This window comes from Somniosus microcephalus, unplaced genomic scaffold, assembly GCF_052327205.1.
Source record: "Somniosus microcephalus isolate GS21.2 unplaced genomic scaffold, FLI_Smic_1.0 unresolved_chr9, whole genome shotgun sequence".
Lineage (NCBI taxonomy): Eukaryota > Metazoa > Chordata > Chondrichthyes > Squaliformes > Somniosidae > Somniosus > Somniosus microcephalus.
The window spans coordinates 1944864-1967222 of NW_028225187.1; the positions used below are offsets into that span (position 1 = coordinate 1944864).

Sequence of the window (22359 nt, forward strand, 5' to 3'; positions counted from 1 at the left end):
CACGTTGGAGGTGGCGGAAATGGCGGAGGATGATCCGTTGAATGTGGAGGCTGGTGGGGTGAAAGGTGAGGACAAGGGGAACCCGATCGTGGTTTTGGGAGGGAGGGGCAGGGGTGAGGGCAGAAGTGCGGGAGATAGAACGGACACGGTCGAGGGCCGTGTCGACCACGGTAGAGGGGAATCCTCGGTTGAGGAATAAGGAAGACATGTCGGAAGCACTGGTGTGGAAGGTGACATCGTTGGAGCAGATACGGCGGAGACGGAGAAACTGGGAGAATGGGATAGAGTCCTTACAGGAGGCGGGGTGGGAGTCCTATCACCATCTCGTCTGGTTTTGAATACTTCTTAATGTCTCTTCTCTTTGGTTCTCTCCCAGCCGGCCTTTCAATCTATTTCATTCCCTATGTCTCTTTAGTCTTGATAAAGGGTTAGACCGGAAACAATGACTCTAATTTCCCTGCACGGATGTTGCCTGGCCTGCTGAGTTTTGCAGCATTGTCTGTGGTGATTTTAGACCGTTTAACATCATTGTTCACTGTGGCCATGGAGAGGCCTGCCTGGCCTGCTGAGTTTCCCAGCATTGTCTGTGGTGATTTTAGACCCTTTAACACCATTGTTCACTGTGGCCATGGAGAGGCCTGCCTGGCCTGCTGAGTTTCCCAGCATTGTCTGTGGTGATTTTAGACCGTTTAACATCATTGTTCACTGTGGCCATGGAGAGGCCTGCCTGGCCTGCTGAGTTTCCCAGCATTGTCTGTGGTGATTTTAGACCCTTTAACATCATTGTTCACTGTGGCCATGGAGAGGTCTGCCTGGCCTGCTGAGTTTCCCAGCATTGTCTGTGGTGATTTTAGACCCTTTAACACCATTGTTCACTGTGGCCATGGAGAGGCCTGCCTGGCCTGCTGAGTTTCCCAGCATTGTCTGTGGTGATTTTAGACCCTTTAACACCATTGTTCACTGTGGCCATGGAGAGGCCTGCCTGGCCTGCTGAGTTTTGCTCCATTGTCTGTGGTGATTTTAGACCCTTTAACATCATTGTTCACTGTGGCCATGGAGAGGTCTGCCTGGCCTGCTGAGTTTCCCAGCATTGTCTGTGGTGATTTTAGACCCTTTAACACCATTGTTCACTGTGGCCATGGAGAGGCCTGCCTGACCTGCTGAGTTTCCCAGCATTGTCTGTGGTGATTTTAGACCCTTTAACACCATTGTTCACTGTGACCATGGAGAGGCCTGCCTGGCCTGCTGAGTTTTGCTCCATTGTCTGTGGTGATTTTAGACCCTTTAACACCATTGTTCACTGTGGCCATGGAGAGGTCTGCCTGGCCTGCTGAGTTTCCCAGCATTGTCTGTGGTGATTTTAGACCCTTTAACACCATTGTTCACTGTGGCCATGGAGAGGCCTGCCTGGCCTGCTGAGTTTTGCAGCATTGTCTGTGGTGATTTTAGACCCTTTAACACCATTGTTCACTGTGACCATGGAGAGGTCTGCCTGGCCTGCTGAGTTTCCCAGCATTGTCTGTGGTGATTTTAGACCCTTTAACACCATTGTTCACTGTGGCCATGGAGAGGCCTGCCTGGCCTGCTGAGTTTCCCAGCATTGTCTGTGGTGATTTTAGACCCTTTAACACCATTGTTCACTGTGGCCCCGCCCCTCAGCAGCCGCAGGGGGCGGGGCTATGACGTCACCGCACGCGGTGGGTGAACGGCGGTTCGGGGGGCGGGGTAAGATCAGGAGCCACGTGACCCCGGAGCCGGCCTCGGCCTCTCCACACCGTGAGCGGTACCCCGAGGCGTTCCGGGCTGGGATTGGTGGAGGCAGCTGTCAATCAACCAGCCTCAGCCAATAGAAGAGCCGGACTCAGTGAGGGACTTTAATTGGGCGCTGTGAGGCAGCAGTGCGCATGCTCGGTGCTGCCAGTGCCCGGATGAGGCTCCGGTTTGTAGAAGGAGGTAAAATGGCGGCGGGGCTGTGGATGGAGCCGGAGGGAGAGTGGGCGGCCGGCCATGGTGCGGGGATCAGGGAATCTCCGACATTTACAGTAGCGCCCGCCTCTCCCGGGCCGGGGGGGGAGTGTTTGGGTCGGAACGGCTGGGGAGGGGAGGGGGGTGTTTGGGTCGGAGGAGCCAGGGTGGGGGGAAGGGAGTGTTTGGGTCGGAGGAGCCAGGGTGGGGGGGGAGGGAGTGTTTGGGTTGGAGGAGCCGGGGTGGGGGGGGAGTGTTTGGGTCGGAGGAGCCGGGGTGGGGGGGGGGGAGGGAGTGTTTGGGTCGGAGGAGCCGGGGTGGGGGGGGGGGAGGGAGTGTTTGGGTCGGAGGAGCCGGGGGGGGGGGGAGGGAGTGTTTGGGTCGGAGGGGCCGGGGGAGGAGGGAGCGTTTGGGTCGGAGGGGCCGGGGGAGGAGGGAGCGTTTGGGTCGGAGGGGCCGGGGGAGGAGGGTGCGTTGGGGTCGAAGGGGAGGAGGGAGCGTTTGGGTCGAAGGGGCGGGGGGCGGTGCGTTTGGGTCGAAGGGGGGGCGGTGCGTTTGGGTCGAAGGGGCGTGTGCGTGAGGGGCGGGGGGGCGTGTGCGTTTGGGTCGGGGGGGCAGGGGGAATTTGGGTCGGAGAGGGGGCGAGTGTTTGGGGAGGGGGGTGCGGAGAGTGTTTGGGTCAGAGAGGAGAGGGGGGTGGGGGTGTGTGTTTGGGTCGGAGGGGCCAGTGGTTGGGGGGGGTGTTTGGGTCGGAGGGACCGGGGGGGTGGGGGGGAAGGTTCACCTTCACCTGACGAAGGAGCAGCGCTCCGAAAGCTTGTGATTTCAAATAAAGCTGTTGGACGATAACCTGGTGTTGTGTGACTTCTTACATTTGTCCACCCCAGTCCAACTCCGGCATCTCCACACCAGTGAGATCAGACAGTGTGTTACCCAGGGATGATGGGCCTCGTGAGATCAGACAGTGTGTAACCCGGCAGGATGGCCCAGTGAGATCAGACAGTGTGTAACCCGGGGAGGATGGGCCCAGTGAGATCAGACAGTGTGTAACCCGGGGAGGATGGGCCCAGTGAGATCAGACAGTGTGTAACCCGGGGAGGATGGGCCCAGTGAGATCTGACAGTGTGTAACCCGGGGAGGATGGGCCCAGTGAGATCAGACAGTGTGTAACCCGGGGAGGATGGGCCCAGTGAGATCAGACAGTGTGTAACCCGGGGAGGATGGGCCCAGTGAGATCAGACAGTGTGTAACCCGGGGAGGATGGGCCCAGTGAGATCAGACAGTGTGTAACCCGGGGAGGATGGGCCCAGTGAGATCAGACAGTGTGTAACCCGGGGAGGATGGGCCCAGTGAGATCAGACAGTGTGTAACCTGGGGAGGATGGGCCCAGTGTGATCAGACAGTGTGTAACCCGGGGAGGATGGGCCCAGTGAGATCAGACAGTGTGTAACCCGGGGAGGATGGGCCCAGTGTGATCAGACAGTGTGTAACCCGGGGAGGATGGGCCCAGTGTGATCAGACAGTGTGTAACCCGGGGAGGATGGGCCCAGTGAGATCAGACAGTGTGTAACACGGGGAGGATGGGCCCAGTGAGATCAGACAGTGTGTAACCCGGGGAGGATGGGCCCAGTGTGATCAGACAGTGTGTAACCCGGGGAGGATGGGCCCAGTGAGATCAGACAGTGTGTAACCCGGGGAGGATGGGCCCAGTGAGATCAGACAGTGTGTAACCCGGGGAGGATGGGCCCAGTGAGATCAGACAGTGTGTAACCCGGGGAGGATGGGCCCAGTGAGATCAGACAGTGTGTAACCCGGGGAGGATGGGCCCAGTGAGATCAGACAGTGTGTAACCCGGGGAGGATGGGCCCAGTGAGATCAGACAGTGTGTAACCCGGGGAGGATGGGCCCAGTGAGATCAGACAGTGTGTAACCTGGGGAGGATGGGCCCAGTGTGATCAGACAGTGTGTAACCCGGGGAGGATGGGCCCAGTGAGATCAGACAGTGTGTAACCCGGGGAGGATGGGCCCAGTGTGATCAGACAGTGTGTAACCCGGGGAGGATGGGCCCAGTGTGATCAGACAGTGTGTAACCCGGGGAGGATGGGCCCAGTGAGATCAGACAGTGTGTAACACGGGGAGGATGGGCCCAGTGAGATCAGACAGTGTGTAACCCGGGGAGGATGGGCCCAGTGTGATCAGACAGTGTGTAACCCGGGGAGGATGGGCCCAGTGAGATCAGACAGTGTGTAACCCGGGGAGGATGGGCCCAGTGAGATCAGACAGTGTGTAACCCGGGGAGGATGGGCCCAGTGAGATCAGACAGTGTGATTTGCTGGAAGCCCTGGCGGGCATGGCGGGGATCTGAGAAAAGGGACAAAAATCAGACAGAAGCGCTCGGACCCAAACTTTTATTTTTATTGAGCAGAAGAAAAGTCTACATTACATTACTTCACACTCTTCATGTTGTTATTTTCAGTCCTGCCATAATTAGATCTCCCGGTGAAAGACTGAGTGATTGAGAAAGGTTCACAGCTGAGAGTAAACGGATTGTAGACTGAGGAACGACAGCAGGTGAACCAACACAGGATTGTGAGAGCACCAACCAGAGAGAACCCTTCCGATTCAAAGAGCTTCCAGAGATCGACCAGGGAAAAAGGTAAGAGGAAGTCCCATTGACTCAGATACACACTGGTCCTGGAGATGGACTGGGGAGAAAGGTCAGAGAGAGTCCCATTGACTCAGATACACACTGGTCCTGGAGATGGACTGGGGAGAAAGGTCAGAGAGAGTCCCATTGACTCAGATACACACTGGTCCTGGAGATGGACTGGGGAGAAAGGTCAGAGAGAGTCCCATTGACTCAGATACACACTGGTCCTGGAGATGGACTGGGGAGAAAGGTCAGAGAGAGTCCCATTGACTCAGATACACACTGGTCCTGCAGATGGACTGGGGAGAAAGGTCAGAGAGAGTCCCATTGACTCAGATACACACTGGTCCTGGAGATAGACTGGGGAGAAAGGTCAGAGAGAGTCCCATTGACTCAGATACACACTGGTCCCGGAGATAGACTGGGGAGAAAGGTCAGAGAGAGTCCCATTGACTCAGATACACACTGGTCCTGGAGATGGATTGGGGAGAAAGGTCAGAGAGTCCCATTGACTCAGATACACACTGGTCCTGGAGATGGACTGGGGAGAAAGGTCAGAGAGAGTCCCATTGACTCAGATACACACTGGTCCTGGAGATGGACTGTGGAGAAAGGTCAGAGAGAGTCCCATTGACTCAGATACACACTGGTCCTGGAGATGGACTGGGGAGAAAGGTCAGAGAGAGTCCCATTGACTCAGATACACACTGGTCCTGGAGATGGACTGGGGAGAAAGGTCAGAGAGTCCCATTGACTCAGATACACACTGGTCCTGGAGATGGACTGTGGAGAAAGGTCAGAGAGAGTCCCATTGACTCAGATACACACTGGTCCTGGAGATGGACTGGGGAGAAAGGTCAGAGAGAGTCCCATTGACTCAGATACACACTGGTCCTGGAGATGGACTGGGGAGAAAGGTCAGAGAGAGTCCCATTGACTCAGATACACACTGGTCCTGGAGATGGATTGGGGAGAACGGTCAGAGAGAGTCCCATTGACTCAGATACACACTGGTCCTGGAGATGGACTGGGGAGAAAGGTCAGAGAGAGTCCCATTGACTCAGATACACACTGGTCCTGGAGATGGATTGGGGAGAAAGGTCAGAGAGAGTCCCATTGACTCAGATACACACTGGTCCTGGAGATAGACTGGGGAGAAAGGTCAGAGAGAGTCCCATTGACTCAGATACACACTGGTCCTGGAGATGGATTGGGGAGAAAGGTCAGAGAGAGTCCCATTGACTCAGATACACACTGGTCCTGGAGATGGACTGGGGAGAAAGGTCAGAGAGTCCCATTGACTCAGATACACACTGGTCCTGGAGATGGACTGGGGAGAAAGGTCAGAGAGTCCCATTGACTCAGATACACACTGGTCCTGGAGATGGACTGTGGAGAAAGGTCAGAGAGAGTCCCATTGACTCAGATACACACTGGTCCTGGAGATGGACTGGGGAGAAAGGTCAGAGAGAGCCCCATTGACTCAGATACACACTGGTCCTGGAGACGGACTGGGGAGAAAGGTCAGAGAGTCCCATTGACTCAGATACACACTGGTCCTGGAGATGGACCGGGGAGAAAGGTCAGAGAGAGTCCCATTGACTCAGATACACACTGGTCCTGGAGATGGACTGGGGAGAAAGGTCAGAGAGAGTCCCATTGACTCAGATACACACTGGCCCTGGAGATGGACTGGGGAGAAAGGTCAGAGAGAGTCCCATTGACTCAGATACACACTGGTCCTGGAGATGGACTGGGGAGAAAGGTCAGAGAGTCCCATTGACTCAGATACACACTGGTCCTGGAGATGGACTGGGGAGAAAGGTCAGAGAGAGCCCCATTGACTCAGATACACACTGGTCCTGGAGATGGACTGGGGAGAAAGGTCAGAGAGTCCCATTGACTCCGATACACACTGGTCCTGGAGATAGACTGGGGAGAAAGGTCAGAGAGTCCCATTGACTCAGATACACACTGGTCCTGGAGATGGACTGGGGAGAAAGGTCAGAGAGAGTCCCAGTGACTCAGATGATGTCCCCACACTATTACTGCAGATTTGGTTTTCCCCAATCTATACATAGCTTAAAATCCCCCATGATTAATATATTACCCTTGCTACATGCACTCTAGTTCCCTGAATTATACACCGCCCTACATTACAACTACAGTTTGGGGGCCTATAAACACCTCCAACCAATGCTTTCTGCCCCTTGCTGTTTCTTGGCTCCACCCAAACTGATTTATTTACTTTATTTTTGGAGCTAAGATCATTTCTCCCTCCTGTCTTTATCCCATCCTTTATCGATATGAGACCAGAACTGTGCCCGGTACTCTGGGTGTTGTCTCACCAAAGCCCTGTCCAATTGTAGCAAGGCTTCCTCACTGTTGTATTCCAACCCCTTGTAATGAAGGCCAACATGCCATCCGCCTGCCCAATTGCTCGCTGTACCTGCATGCTAACTTTGTTTCCTGTACGAGAACACCTAAATCTCTGAACACCAACATTTAATAATTTTTCACCATTTAAAAAGGTTCTGTTTTTCTACCCTTCCTACTAAAGTGAATACGCACACATTTCCGCACATTATATTCCATCTGTCACCTTACTGCCCACACACTTAGACTGCCCATATCCCTTTGCAGGCTCTGTGTCCCCATAGCTTACTGTCCCACCTAGCTTTGTATCAGCAGCAAACTTGGATACATTGCACTCGGTCCCTTCATCTAAGTCAGTAATATAGATTGTAAATAGCAGAGGCCCAAGCACTGATCCTTGTGGCACCCCACTAGCCTGCCAAGCTGAAAATGTCCTGTTTATCCCTACTCTCTGTTTTCTGTCAGTTAACCAATCCTCTATCAATGCTAATAGTCATAACGGCACAGAAGGAGGCCATTCGGCCCATCGAGTCCGTGCCGGCTCTCTGTGGAGCAATCCAGTCAGTCCCACTCCCCCGCTCTATCCCCGTAGCCCTGCAAGTTTATTTCCCTCAAGTGCCTATCCAGTCTCCCCTTGAAAACATCGAGTGTCTCCGCTTCCACCACTTCCGTCGGCAGCGAGTTCCAGGTCCTCACCACTCGCTGCATAAAAAGTTTTTACTCACATTCGCCCCCGTACCTCTTGCCCAAAACCTTAAATCTGTGTCCCCTAGTCCTCGTACCTTCCATTAGTGGGAACAGCCTTTCCCTGTCTAGTCTATCCAAACCCGTCATAATCTTGTACACCTCCATCAAATCACCCCTCAACTTCCTTTGCTCTAATGAAAACAAATCCAGCCTCTCCAACCTGTCCTTGTAGCTAATATATTACCCTCAACCCCATGAGTGCTTATCTTGCACAGCAACCTTTTATGTGGCACCTTATCAAATGCCTTTTAGAAACATAGAAGATAGGAGCAGGAGTAGGCCATTCGGCCCCTCGAGCCTGCTCCGCCATTCAATGAGATCATGGCTGATCATCCAAATTCAGTACCCTGTCCCTGCCTTCTCCCCATATCCCTTGATCCCTTTAGCCTTAAGAAATATATCCAACTCTTTCTTGAATATACTTAATGAACTGGCCTCCACCGCCCTCTGTGGCAGAGAATTCCACAGGTTCACCACTCTCTGGGTGAAGAAATTCCTCCTCATTTCAGTCCTAAATGGTTTACCCCTTATCCTTAGACTATGACCCCTGGCTCTGGACTCTCCAGCCATCAGAAACATCCATCCTGCATCTAGTCTGTCCAGACCTGACAGAATTTTATAGGTTTCGATGAGATCCCCTTTCAATCTTCTAAACTCCAGTGAGTATAATCCCAATCGACACACTCTCTCCTCATGTGTCATTCCTGCCATCCCATGTATCAGCCTGGTGAATCTTCGCTGCACTCCTTCCATGGCAAGAACGTCCTTCCTCAGGTAAGGTGACCAAAACTGCACACAATACTCAAGGTGCGGTCTCACCAAGGCCCTGTACAACTGCAGTAAGACACCCTTGTTCTTGTACTCGAACCCTCTTGCTACGAAGGCCAACATACCATTTGCCTTCTTAACCGCCTGCTGCACCTGCATGCTTACCTTCAGCAACTGGTGCACAAGAACACCCAGGTCTCTTTGCACTTCCCCTTCTCCCAATCTATTGCCATTCAAATAATAATCTGCCTTCCTGTTTTTGCCACCAAAGTAGATAACCTCACATTTATCCACATTATAGTGCATTTGCCATGTTTCTGCCCAATCACCCAACCTGTCCAAATCGTACTGGAGTTTCACGACATCCTCCTCACAGCATACCCTCCCACCCAGCTTTGTGTCGTCTGCAAATTTTGAGATATTACATCCAATTCCCTCGTCCAGATCATTAATAGATATTGTGAACAGCTGGGGTCCTAGGACCGATCCTTGCGACAGCCCACTAGTCACTGCCTGCCACTCGGAAAACGACCCGTTTATTCCAACTCTTTGCTTTCTGTCCGCCAACCAGTTCTCTATCCAAGTCAATACCTTGCCCCCAATCCCATGTGCCTTAATTTTGCACGCTAATCTCTAATGCGGGACCTTATCGAAAGCCTTCTGAAAGTCCAAATACACCACATCCACTGATTCTCCCTTATCTATTTTACCAGTTACATCCTCAAAAAATTCCAGTAGATTAGCCAAGCACGATTTACCTTTTGTAAATCCATGTTGACTTTGTCCGATCCAGTCACTGCTTTCCAAGTGCTCTGCTATTACATCTTTTATAATGGACTCTAGCATTTTCCCCACTACCGATGTCAAGCTTACCGGTCTATAATTCCCCGCCTTTTCTCTACCACCTTTTTTGAATAGTGGGGTAACATTAGCTACCTGCCAATCCATGGGTACCGTTCCAGAGTCTATCGAGTTCTGGAAGATGACCAGCAATGCATCTACTATTTCTAGGGCCACTTCCTTAAGTACCCTGGGATGTAGATTATCAGGCCCTGGGGATTTATCGGCCTTCAGTCCCATCAATTTTCCTAACACCATTTCCCTACAAATACTGATTTCTTTCAGTTCCACCCTTTCATCAGACCCTATGTTCCCCGGCATCTCTGGGAGGTTATTTGTGTCCTCCTTTGTGAAGACAGAACCAAAATATGTATTTAGTTGGTCTGCCATTTCTTTGTTCCCCATTATAAATTCCCCCGATTCTGACTGCAGGGGACCTACGCTTGACTTCACCAATCTTTTTCTCTGTAAAAGCTTTTATAGATATGTGAAGTCAGTTTTTATGTTCCCTGCAAGCTTACACTCATATTCTATTTTCCCTTTCTGAATTAATCCCTTTGTCCTCCTTTGTTGAATCTTAAACTGCTCCCAATCCTCAGGATTATTGCTTTTTCTGGCCAATTTATATGCCCTCTCCTTGGACCTTATGCTATCCCTAATTTCCCTTGTTAGCCACGGATGGGTCACCTTTTTTGTTTTATTTTTATGCCAAACTGGGATGAACAAATTCTGTAGTTCATCCATTCGGTCTTTGAATGTTTGCCATTGCCGATCCACCATCAACCCTTTGAGCGCCATTCCCCAATCAATCCTACCCAACTCGCTGCTCAGACCATTGTAGTTTCCTTCATTTAAATTCAGGACCTTAGTCTCCGAGTCAACTACTTCATTCTCCATCTTAATGAAGAATTCGATCATATTATGATCGCTCCGACCCAAGGGGCCTCGTACAATAAGATTGCTAATTAATCCTTTCTCGTTACATAATACCCAGTCTAAGATGGCCTGATCTCTGGTTGGTTCCTCGACATATTGGTCCAGGAAACCATCCCGTAAACACTCCAGGAATTCCTCCTCCACAGTATTGTTACTAATTTGGTTGGCCCAATCTATATGTAGATTAAAGTCACCCATGACGACTGCTGTGCCCTTATTGCACGCTTCTTTAATTTCCCTTTTAATGCCATCCCCAACCTCCGCCTTACTGTTTGGAGGTCTATAAACCACTCCCACTAACGTTTTTTTCCCCTTAGTATTTCTCAATTCTACCCATACAGATTCCACCTCATCAGAGCTAATATCCTTCATTACAATTGTGTTCATCCCTTTAACCAGTAATGCTACCCCACCTCCCTTTCCTTTTTGCCTATCTTTCCTGAATATCGAATACCCCTGGTGAGTTCCCAATCCTGGCCTTCCTTGAGCCACGTTTCCGTAATCCCAACCAAATCGTATTTGTTTACTTCTATTTGCGCAGCCAATTCATCCACCTTATTACAAATGCTCCTCGCATTAAGACACAAAGCCTTCAGGCTTGTTTTTTTAACGCTCTTAGACCTATTAGAATTATTATTTACTGTGGCCACGTTTGATTTAAACCGTTGATTTCTCTGACTGCCACTTTTGTTTTTCTCCTTCCTATCTTTTGCTTTTATCCTTGTTTCCCTTTCCTCTGTCTCCCTGCTCAGGTTCCCAAACCCCTGCCATTTTAGTTTAAACCCTCCCCTGCAGCACTAGCAAGCACTCCCCCTAGGACATCGGTTCTGGCCCTGCCCAGGTGCAAACCGTCCGGTTTGAACTGGTCCCACCTCCCCTCGAACCAGTTCCAATGTCCCAGGAACTTGAATCCCTCCCCCGGCACCATTCCTCTAGCCACGTATTCATCTGAAGTATCCTTCTATTTCTACTCTGACTAGCACGTGGCACTGGTAGCAATCCTGAGATTACTACCTTTTGAGGTCCTGTGTTTTAATTTATCTCCTAACTCTCTATATTCCGCTTTTTAGGACCTCATCCCGCTTTTTACCGATATCGTTGGTGCCTATATGCACCACGACAACTGGCTGTTCACCCTCCCCTTCCAAGATGTTCTGCAGCCGCTCTGAGACATCCTTGACCCTTGCACCAGGGAGGCAACACACCATCCTGGAGTCTCGTTGGCGGCCGCAGAAACGCCTATCTATTCCCCTTACAATTGAATCCCCTATTACTATAGCTCTACCCTTTTTTCCTCCCATTCTGTGCAGCAGAGCCACCCCTGGTGCCAGGAAGTTGGCTGCTGCTGCCTTCCTCTGATAAGCCATCCCCCCCCAACAGTACTCAAAGTGGTGTATCTGGTGGAGAGGGGGATGGCCACAGGGGACCCCTGCGCTACCTGCCTGCGCCTAGTACTCTGCCTGTTGGCACCCATTCCCTTTCTTCCTGTCCAACCTCTAGCTGCGGTGTGTCCAACTCCGTAAATGTGCTATTCACGATGTCCTGAGCATCGTGAACGCTCCGGTATGTATCCAATCGCAGCTCCAGCGCCGCAATGCGGTCTGTCAGTAGCTGCAGCTGGATGCACTTCCTGCACATGTAGTTGTCAGGGACACAGGAAGTTTCCCTGAGTTCCCACATATCGCAGGAGGAGCAGATCACGGGGCCCGGCTGTCCTGCCATGACTTACCCTTTTAATTAATTGAATTTAAATTAAATCAATCAATCCCACTAATTACACTACAGTTAACTGGTTTACCAGCAGTCCCTGCTACACTAGAGAGACCTTAGAAACTATAAACCAGAGTTAGTTTAAAAAAGAGAGAAATACTCACCAACCAATCACTTACCTGCTTCCTGGTGACGCCACAATTTGATTACTTTTTACCTCTCTCCCCTGCTGTTGAATTGGTCGGGCCTCGTTCGCTGAATCAGCCGCCGCGCCCCAACTGCCGCCGGTTTTTGAAACTCCTCAGCTGCTCGCTCGCAGGTCCGCTCTGGTCGGGCCTCATTCGCTGAACAGCGGGAGGCCTAGGACAGCGCGGACCTGCGAGGAGTCGGCAGCAGTGAGGAGGCCGATACATATCCGGCGAATTCCAAAAGAACAGCAAAATCAAGGAGTGACGTCACAGGACTGCAGGAAAGAGTCTGAGAGCGGGAGCAGTCAAACTACAACTGCAAAACCGCTGAAGTGACATCACAACCAGGGAAGGAGCTGATTGGTAAGTAGGACCTGGTGAGTATTTCTACAGTCCAGTCGTTAAAGTAAAAGTAAGGTCTCTAGTTTAGCGTAAGTAGTGTTTAAAGGGAAGTAAGGTCCCTAGTGTATTTAATATTTAAAAGGAGTAAATTAAGGGTAGGACTTGGCAGAGCAGCTCAGCAGTGTGGAGTGCTCCTCCTGTGCTATGTGGGAGGTCAGGGACACTTTTGGTGTCCAGGGCGAACATGTGTGCAGGAAGTGTCTCCAGCTGCAGCTACTCGCAATCTGCGTTTTGGAGCTGCGGCTGGAGTCACTGTGGAGCATCCGCAAAGCTGAGTTCTTCATGGATAGCTTGTCTAACGAGGTCGTCACACCGCAGGTAAAGAATGCACAGGCAGACAGGAAATGGGTGACTGCCAGACAGAGTAAAAGAACTAGGAAGGCAGTGCAGGAGTCCCCTGGGTCCATCTCTCTCTCTCCAACAGATTTTCTGTTTTGGATACTGCTGGGGAGATGGTTTCTCAGGGGAATGCAGCAAGAGCCCAGTCCGTGGCACTACGAGTGGCTCAGCTGCACAGGAGGGGAGCAAAAAGAGTGGGAGAGCAATAGTGATAGGGGATTCTATCGTAAGGGGAACAGATAGACATTTCTGTGGCCGCAGACGTGACTCCAGGATGGTATGTTGCCTCCCTGGTGCCAGGGTCAGGGATGTCACTGAACGGCTGTAGGGCATTCTGAAGGGGGAGGGCGAACAGTCAGAGGTCGTGGTTCACATTGGTACCAAGGTCATGGGTAGAAAGCGGGATGAGGTCCTGCAACAAGAATTTAGGGAGCTAGGTAGCAGATTAAAAAGCAGGACCTCAAAGGTTGTAATCTCTGGATTGCTCCCGGTGCCACATGGTAGTGATTATTATAGGAATAGGTGGATGGAGCAGATGAATGCGTGGCTGAAGAGTTGGTGCAGGAGGGAGGGCTTTAGTTTCCTGGATCACTGGCTCTGTTTCTGGGGAAGGTGGGACCTGTACAAGTCTGACGGGTTGCACATGAATCGGAACGGGACCAACATCCTTGCGGGGAGGTTTGTTAGTACTGTTGGGGGGAGTGTAAACTAACTTGGCAGGGGGATGGGATACAAAGTGGAGCTATAGTAGGGTGTGATGCACAGCCAAATATAGAGGAAAAAACAGGTCAGCCTGGAAGGCAGAGCAAATATGTAACGGCACAAGGGAGTATGGCAAGGCTGGATGGCATTTATTTTAATGCAAGGAGTCTTGCGAGTAAAGCAGATGAATTCAAGGTGTTGATGAACACATGGGAGTATGATATTGTTATCACAGAGACATGGTTGAGGGAGGAGCAGGACTGGCAGCTCAGTATTCCAGGGTATAGAATCTTCAGGCAAGACAGGGGGGGGTGTAAAAGAGGAGGGGGTGTTGCAATATTAATCAAGGAGTCAATTACTGCTGTAAGGAGAGATGATATCTTAGCAGGTTCTCAATGATTTATCTCCAGAAGGTTCCTGAACACCGGCGCTAGACTGATTCACCTGTCGTTCATTGGTTTACCACACGCTCCGTTTTTAAACAAGGGGATAACATTTGCAAATCCCCAGTCCTGTGGCACCACTCCCCTATCCAAGGAGGATTCAAAGATTGTGGCCAGAGCCAGACTTCTCTCAGTAACCCAGGATGCATCCCATCCAGACCATGACACTTCCACTTTGAGCGCTATCAACTGTTTCACTACATCCTCTTGGTCTATTTATATCCTGTCCAATTTCACTACCACCCCCTCCTTCACTGTAACATTAGCAGCATCCTCTTCTTTAGTGAAGGCAGATGCAAAGTACTCATTCAGTACCTCAGCCATGCCCACTGCATCCACCAGAAGATTGCCCTTTTGCTCCTTAATCATCGCACCTTTCCATTGACTCTCCTTTTAGGCTTTACATGTTTAAGAAAGATTTTAATGTTCCCTATTCTATTCCCACTAATCTTTCCTCAGTTTTTCCGTGCCCCTCTTAGTTTGTTTTTGATTTCTCCTCTGTACTTTCTGTATTCAGCTTGATTCCCTACGGTGCTGCTGTTGTTGTCGTGTGTTTATTATACCAGAGTCTGCGTGTGTCAAACAGCAGAAAACTCCATCTTACAAGGTCTCAAATTGGGTTATAACTTAATGCCGGCGAATAACATCAACTTAAGTTTGGAGAAATTACTGATCCGGGACTGAATCGCTTTCACATTTCCCCAGTGGGGAAAGGGAAGGACGCTGACTGAGAGTTTGTTAGACACACAGCGGGACACGCGCACACGTGGAGAATTATAATTGTAAAACAGCAGTCAGATCAAACCAGTTATGTATTTAAGAGGTTTCCAGATATTGTAAGACCTCTAAAGATATTGCGTCACCAATCTGCTTAAAGTGACACCACTGTTAATATTAGTGGCGCAGTGGTGAATGTCCTCGCCTCCGACAGTGCTCATTAGTCAAGTGCTGACACCATGAGCCATGTCCTCGGCTTTATTACAGGAGGAATAGCGAATAACAGCAAGAAAGTGATGTTCAACTGTTAGAACAGACTGGTTAGGCCTCAGCTGGAGTCTGGTTTTCAATTCTGGGCACCACACTTTTAGGGAGGATATCAAGGCCTTGGAGACGGTGCAGAAGAGATTTGAGAGAATTGTACTAAGGATCAGGGACTTCAGTTATGGGGAGAGACTGGTTTGTTCTCTTTAGAGCAGAGTTGGTTAAACGAAGATTTTATAGAGCTGTTGAAACTCATGATTGGTTTTGATGAGTAAATAAGGAGGAACTGTTTCCATTGGCAGAAGGGTCAGTAACCAGACGACGCAGATTTAAGGTGAGTGGAAAAAGAGCCACAGGCGAGGTGAGGTAACATTGTGTTACACAGCGAGTTAGTGAGATCTGGAATGCATTGCCCGAAAGGGTGGTGAGGTAACATTGTGTTACACAGCGAGTTGGTGTGATCTGGAATGCATTGTCCGAAAGGGTGGTGAGGTAACATTGTGTTACACAGCGAGTTAGTGTGATCTGGAATGCATTGTCCGAAAGGGTGGTGAGGTAACATTGTGTTACACAGTGAGTTAGTGTGATCTGGAATGCATTGTCCGAAAGGGTGGTGAGGTAACATTGTGTTACACAGCGAGTTAGTGTGATCTGGAATGCATTGTCCGAAAGGGTGGTGAGGTAACATTGTGTTACACAGTGAGTTAGTGTGATCTGGAATGCATTGCCCGAAAGGGTGGTGAGGTAACATTGTGTTACACAGCGAGTTAGTGAGATCTGGAATGCATTGCCCGAAAGGGTGGTGAGGTAACATTGTGTTACACAGTGAGTTAGTGTGATCTGGAATGTATTGTCCGAAAGGGTGGTGAGGTAACATTGTGTTACACAGTGAGTTAGTGTGATCTGGAATGCATTGTCCGAAAGGGTGGTGAGGTAACATTGTGTTACACAGCGAGTTAGTGTGATCTGGAATGCATTGTCCGAAAGGGTGGTGAGGTAACATTGTGTTACACAGCGAGTTAGTGAGATCTGGAATGCATTGCCCGAAAGGGTGGTGAGGTAACATTGTGTTACACAGCGAGTTAGTGTGATCTGGAATGCATTGTCCGAGAGGGTGGTGAGGGAACATTGTGTTACACAGCGAGTTAGTGTGATCTGGAATGCATTGTCCGAGAGGGTGGTGAGGTAACATTGTGTTACACAGCGAGTTAGTGTGATCTGGAATGCATTGTCCGAAAGGGTGGTGAGGTAACATTGTGTTACACAGCGAGTTAGTGAGATCTGGAATGCATTGCCCGAAAGGGTGGTGAGGTAACATTGTGTTACACAGTGAGTTAGTGAGATCTGGAATGCATTGTCCGAAAGGGTGGTGAGGTAACATTGTGTTACACAGCGAGTTAGTGTGATCTGGAATGCATTGTCCGAAAGGGTGGTGAGGTAACATTGTGTTACACAGCGAGTTAGTGTGATCTGGAATGCATTGCCCGAAAGGGTGGTGAGGTAACATTGTGTTACACAGCGAGTTAGTGAGATCTGGAATGCATTGTCCGAAAGGGTGGTGAGGTAACATTGTGTTACACAGCGAGTTAGTGTGATCTGGAATGCATTGTCCGAAAGGGTGGTGAGGTAACATTGTGTTACACAGCGAGTTAGTGTGATCTGGAATGCATTGCCCGAAAGGGTGGTGAGGTAACATTGTGTTACACAGCGAGTTAGTGTGATCTGGAATGCATTGCCCGAAAGGGTGGTGAGGTAACATTGTGTTACACAGCGAGTTAGTGTGATCTGGAATGCATTGTCCGAAAGGGTGGTGAGGTAACATTGTGTTACACAGCGAGTTAGTGTGATCTGGAATGCATTGTCCGAAAGGGTGGTGAGGTAACATTGTGTTACACAGCGAGTTAGTGAGATCTGGAATGCATTGTCCGAAAGGGTGGTGAGGTAACATTGTGTTACACAGCGAGTTAGTGAGATCTGGAATGCATTGCCCGAAAGGGTGGTGAGGTAACATTGTGTTACACAGCGAGTTAGTGTGATCTGGAATGCATTGCCCGAAAGGGTGGTGAGGTAACATTGTGTTACACAGCGAGTTAGTGAGATCTGGAATGCATTGTCCGAAAGGGTGGTGAGGTAACATTGTGTTACACAGCGAGTTAGTGTGATCTGGAATGCATTGTCCGAAAGGGTGGTGAGGTAACATTGTGTTACACAGCGAGTTAGTGAGATCTGGAATGCATTGCCCGAAAGGGTGGTGAGGTAACATTGTGTTACACAGTGAGTTAGTGAGATCTGGAATGCATTGCCCGAAAGGGTGGTGAGGTAACATTGTGTTACACAGCGAGTTAGTGAGATCTGGAATGCATTGTCCGAAAGGGTGGTGAGGTAACATTGTGATACACAGCGAGTTAGTGTGATCTGGAATGCATTGCCCGAAAGGGTGGTGAGGTAACATTGTGTTACACAGCGAGTTAGTGAGATCTGGAATGCATTGCCCGAAAGGGTGGTGAGGTAACATTGTGTTACACAGCGAGTTAGTGTGATCTGGAATGCATTGTCTGAAAGGGTGGTGAGGTAACATTGTGTTACACAGCGAGTTAGTGAGATCTGGAATGCATTGCCCGAAAGGGTGGTGAGGTAACATTGTGTTACACAGTGAGTTAGTGAGATCTGGAATGCATTGCCCGAAAGGGTGGTGAGGTAACATTGTGTTACACAGTGAGTTAGTGAGATCTGGAATGCATTGTCCGAAAGGGTGGTGAGGTAACATTGTGTTACACAGCGAGTTAGTGAGATCTGGAATGCATTGTCCGAAAGGGTGGTGAGGTAACATTGTGTTACACAGCGAGTTAGTGTGATCTGGAATGCATTGTCCTAAATGGTGGTGAGGTAACATTGTGTTACACAGCGAGTTAGTGAGATCTGGAATGCATTGTCCGAAAGGGTGGTGAGGTAACATTGTGTTACACAGCGAGTTAGTGTGATCTGGAATGCATTGTCCGAAAGGGTGGTGAGGTAACATTGTGTTACACAGCGAGTTAGTGTGATCTGGAATGCATTGTCCGAAAGGGTGGTGAGGTAACATTGTGTTACAGAGCGAGTTAGTGAGATCTGGAATGCATTGTCCGAAAGGGTGGTGAGGTAACATTGTGTTACACAGCGAGTTAGTGAGATCTGGAATGCATTGTCCGAAAGGGTGGTGAGGTAACATTGTGTTACACAGCGAGTTAGTGAGATCTGGAATGCATTGTCCGAAAGGGTGGTGAGGTAACATTGTGTTACACAGCGAGTTAGTGTGATCTGGAATGCATTGTCCGAAAGGGTGGTGAGGAAACATTGTGTTACACAGCGAGTTAGTGAGATCTGGAATGCATTGTCCGAAAGGGTGGTGAGGTAACATTGTGTTACACAGCGAGTTAGTGTGATCTGGAATGCATTGTCCGAAAGGGTGGTGAGGTAACATTGTGTTACACAGCGAGTTAGTGTGATCTGGAATGCATTGTCCGAAAGGGTGGTGAGGTAACATTGTGTTACACAGTGAGTTAGTGTGATCTGGAATGCATTGCCCGAAAGGGTGGTGAGGTAACATTGTGTTACACAGCGAGTTAGTGAGATCTGGAATGCATTGTCCGAAAGGGTGGTGAGGTAACATTGTGTTACACAGCGAGTTAGTGAGATCTGGAATGCATTGCCCGAAAGGGTGGTGAGGTAACATTGTGTTACACAGCGAGTTAGTGTGATCTGGAATGCATTGCCCGAAAGGGTGGTGAGGTAACATTGTGTTACACAGCGAGTTAGTGAGATCTGGAATGCATTGTCCGAAAGGGTGGTGAGGTAACATTGTGTTACACAGCGAGTTAGTGAGATCTGGAATGCATTGTCCGAAAGGGTGGTGAGGTAACATTGTGTTACACAGCGAGTTAGTGAGATCTGGAATGCATTGTCCGAAAGGGTGGTGAGGTAACATTGTGTTACACAGCGAGTTAGTGAGATCTGGAATGCATTGTCCGAAAGGGTGGTGAGGTAACATTGTGTTACACAGCGAGTTAGTTTGATCTGGAATGCATTGTCCGAAAGGGTGGTGAGGTAACATTGTGTTACACAGCGAGTTAGTGAGATCTGGAATGCATTGTCCGAAAGGGTGGTGAGGTAACATTGTGTTACACAGCGAGTTAGTGTGATCTGGAATGCATTGTCCGAAAGGGCGGTGAGGTAACATTGTGTTACACAGCGAGTTAGTGAGATCTGGAATGCATTGCCCGAAAGGGTGGTGAGGTAACATTGTGTTACACAGTGAGTTAGTGAGATCTGGAATGCATTGTCCGAAAGGGTGGTGAGGTAACATTGTGTTACACAGCGAGTTAGTGAGATCTGGAATGCATTGTCCGAAAGGGTGGTGAGGTAACATTGTGTTACACAGCGAGTTAGTGAGATCTGGAATGCATTGCCCGAGAGGGTGGTGAGGTAACATTGTGTTACACAGTGAGTTAGTGAGATCTGGAATGCATTGCCCGAAAGGGTGGTGAGGTAACATTGTGTTACACAGCGAGTTAGTGAGATCTGGAATGCATTGCCCGAAAGGGTGGTGAGGTAACATTGTGTTACAGAGCGAGTTAGTGAGATCTGGAATGCATTGCCCGAAAGGGTGGTGAGGTAACATTGTGTTACAGAGCGAGTTAGTGAGATCTGGAATGCATTGCCCGAAAGGGTGGTGAGGTAACATTGTGTTACACAGCGAGTTAGTGAGATCTGGAATGCATTGTCCGAAAGGGTGGTGAGGTAACATTGTGTTACACAGCGAGTTAGTTTGATCTGGAATGCATTGTCCGAAAGGGTGGTGAGGTAACATTGTGTTACACAGCGAGTTAGTGAGATCTGGAATGCATTGCCCGAAAGGGTGGTGAGGTAACATTGTTACACAGCGAGTTAGTGAGATCTGGAATGCATTGCCCGAAAGGGTGGTGAGGTAACATTGTGTTACACAGTGAGTTAGTGTGATCTGGAATGCATTGCCCGAAAGGGTGGTGAGGTAACATTGTGTTACACAGCGAGTTAGTGTGATCTGGAATGCATTGTCCGAAAGGGTGGTGAGGTAACATTGTGTTACACAGCGAGTTAGTGTGATCTGGAATGCATTGTCCGAAAGGGTGGTGAGGTAAGATTGTGTTACACAGCGAGTTAGTGAGATCTGGAATGCATTGTCCGAAAGGGTGGTGAGGTAACATTGTGTTACACAGCGAGTTAGTGAGATCTGGAATGCATTGTCCGAAAGGGTGGTGAGGTAACATTGTGTTACACAGCCAGTTAGTGTGATCTGGAATGCATTGCCCGAAAGGGTGGTGAGGTAACATTGTGTTACACAGCGAGTTAGTGAGATCTGGAATGCATTGTCCGAAAGGGTGGAGGAAGCAGATTCTGTTGTAACATTGAAAAGGGAATTGGATAAATACTTGAACGGAAAACATTTACAGGGCTATGGGGAAAGAGAGGGACAGTGGTAATAATGGGATCGCTCTTCCAAAGAGTCAGCACCGGTGTGATGGGCTGAATGACCTCCTGTGCTGTATCATATTATGGGTCTATGATGCAGCCTCGCCTAGTCAATGGAGGTGCCTGATGGACTGAATGACCTTCTGTGCTGTATCATATTATGGGTCTATGATGCAGCCTCGCCTCGTCAATGGAGGTGCCTGATGAGGCGATCTCGGCACCGCGATTTCAATCCAGCAGCAAATCCCAAGAAGCAGATATTGAAACAATCCAATCTGCCTCCGGCGCTACAGTAATCGGTTGCTAGGCACCAGAAGCAGCAGCATCGGTTCAATATTGGCCAACAATATAGGTGTGGATAGAAAGACAAAAGTTAACCCATTGCTGGAGATTTGCGATCTGCGATCAGTGAGCTAGGACAGGAAGCACACGAGGATCAGTTTTATGGGATGGACAGTGGAGGCCATGACATGGAAAATAATACCAGATGAGACTATATCGAATGCTGTGGGAAGGTGAATGATGGACAAGGAAGGGTTACACACCATGGTCACAGTCACAGAGATTGGAGTTTGTGACAGTTCGGGGCAGATTAGATTTACATCGAAACTGCAGCAGAGAAACAGTCCATTCGGCTCTAGTGGTCTATGCTGTGTTTATACTCCACGGGAGCCTCCTCCCACTCTCATTACATCTTGACACCGTGTCCACATATACGTTCGAGGGCGTTAGACTCGCGACACCAATATTAAATAACATTCAGAACGCCGGAGAACCCACCCTCCTGTCGCACTCCCCTCACTTCAGAAAGAAATGAGCTCATTCACGTTGGACCTAAAAAGGATCGATCAGAGAATGTTCTAAATGGTTAGAAGTTAGGAACTGTGGATGGGCAGAGAGAACTAGGGGTCCACGTAACCTTAACCACAGAGCGAGGCCGTTCAGGGGTGATGTTAGAAGTTAGGAACTGTGGATGGGCAGAGAGAACGAGGGGTCCACGTAACCTTAACCGCAGAGCGAGGCTGTTCAGGGGTGATGTTAGAAGTTAGGAACTGTGGATGGGCAGAGAGAACGAGGGGTCCACGTAACCTTAACCACAGAGCGAGGCCGTTCAGGGGTGATGTTAGAAGTTAGGAACTGTGGATGGGCAGAGAGAACTAGGGGTCCACGTAACCTTAACCGCAGAGCGAGGCCGTTCAGGGGTGATGTTACAAAGCATTTCTTCAGACACCGTGTAGTGGAAATCTAGAACACTCGCCCTCAAGAAGCTGTTGAGGTTCGGTCAATTGAAAGTGACAAACTGTGATTGATAGATTTGTGTTAGGCAATGGTATTTAGGGATATGGAACCAAGGCGGGGAGATGGAGTTAAGATACAGCTCAGTCATGATCGAATTGAATGGAGGAACAAGCTGGAACGAATGAGCGGCCTACTCCTGTTCCGATGTTCCTGGGCCTCTATTTATAAAGCCAATGCTCCCATATACGTTTCTAAAAGCCTTATCGTCCTGTCCTGCCACTGTCAAAGATTTCTGTATCTATACCCCCAAGTTTTACTGTTCCTGCAACCCCTTTAAATTGTACCAGTTGGTTTAAATTGCATCGCCTCATTCTTCCTTCCAAAATGCAGCATTTCACACTTCTCTGCATTAAATTTCACCTGCCATGTGTCTGCCCATTTCACCAGTGTCTCTATTTCCTCCTGAAGTCTTCTGCTGTCCTCCTCACGGTTTACGACTTTTCCGAGATTCGTGTCATCGACAAACTTTTAAACTATGCCCTGTATACCTAAGTCCATGTCACTGAAATAAATCAAAGAGCAGTGG

General features: G+C 49.4%; 1 protein-coding gene across 3 annotated transcripts in view; it reads left to right on the forward strand.

Annotated features, from left to right (window-relative positions):
* Positions 1 to 1838: 1838 nt before the first annotated feature.
* LOC147084213 (uncharacterized) overlaps positions 1839 to 22359 on the forward strand; it is a 746547-nt gene continuing 726026 nt past the window's right edge. The window contains exons 1-2 of one of the 3 annotated variants that reach the window (XM_085979482.1): positions 1839 to 1953; positions 4442 to 4621. The gene's annotated coding sequence lies outside the window, so the exon portion shown is untranslated. Of the gene's footprint in view, positions 2011 to 4441; positions 4622 to 22359 lie in introns of all 3 variants that reach the window. The other 2 variants (XR_015075847.1, XM_085979483.1) reach the window with 2 other exon arrangements.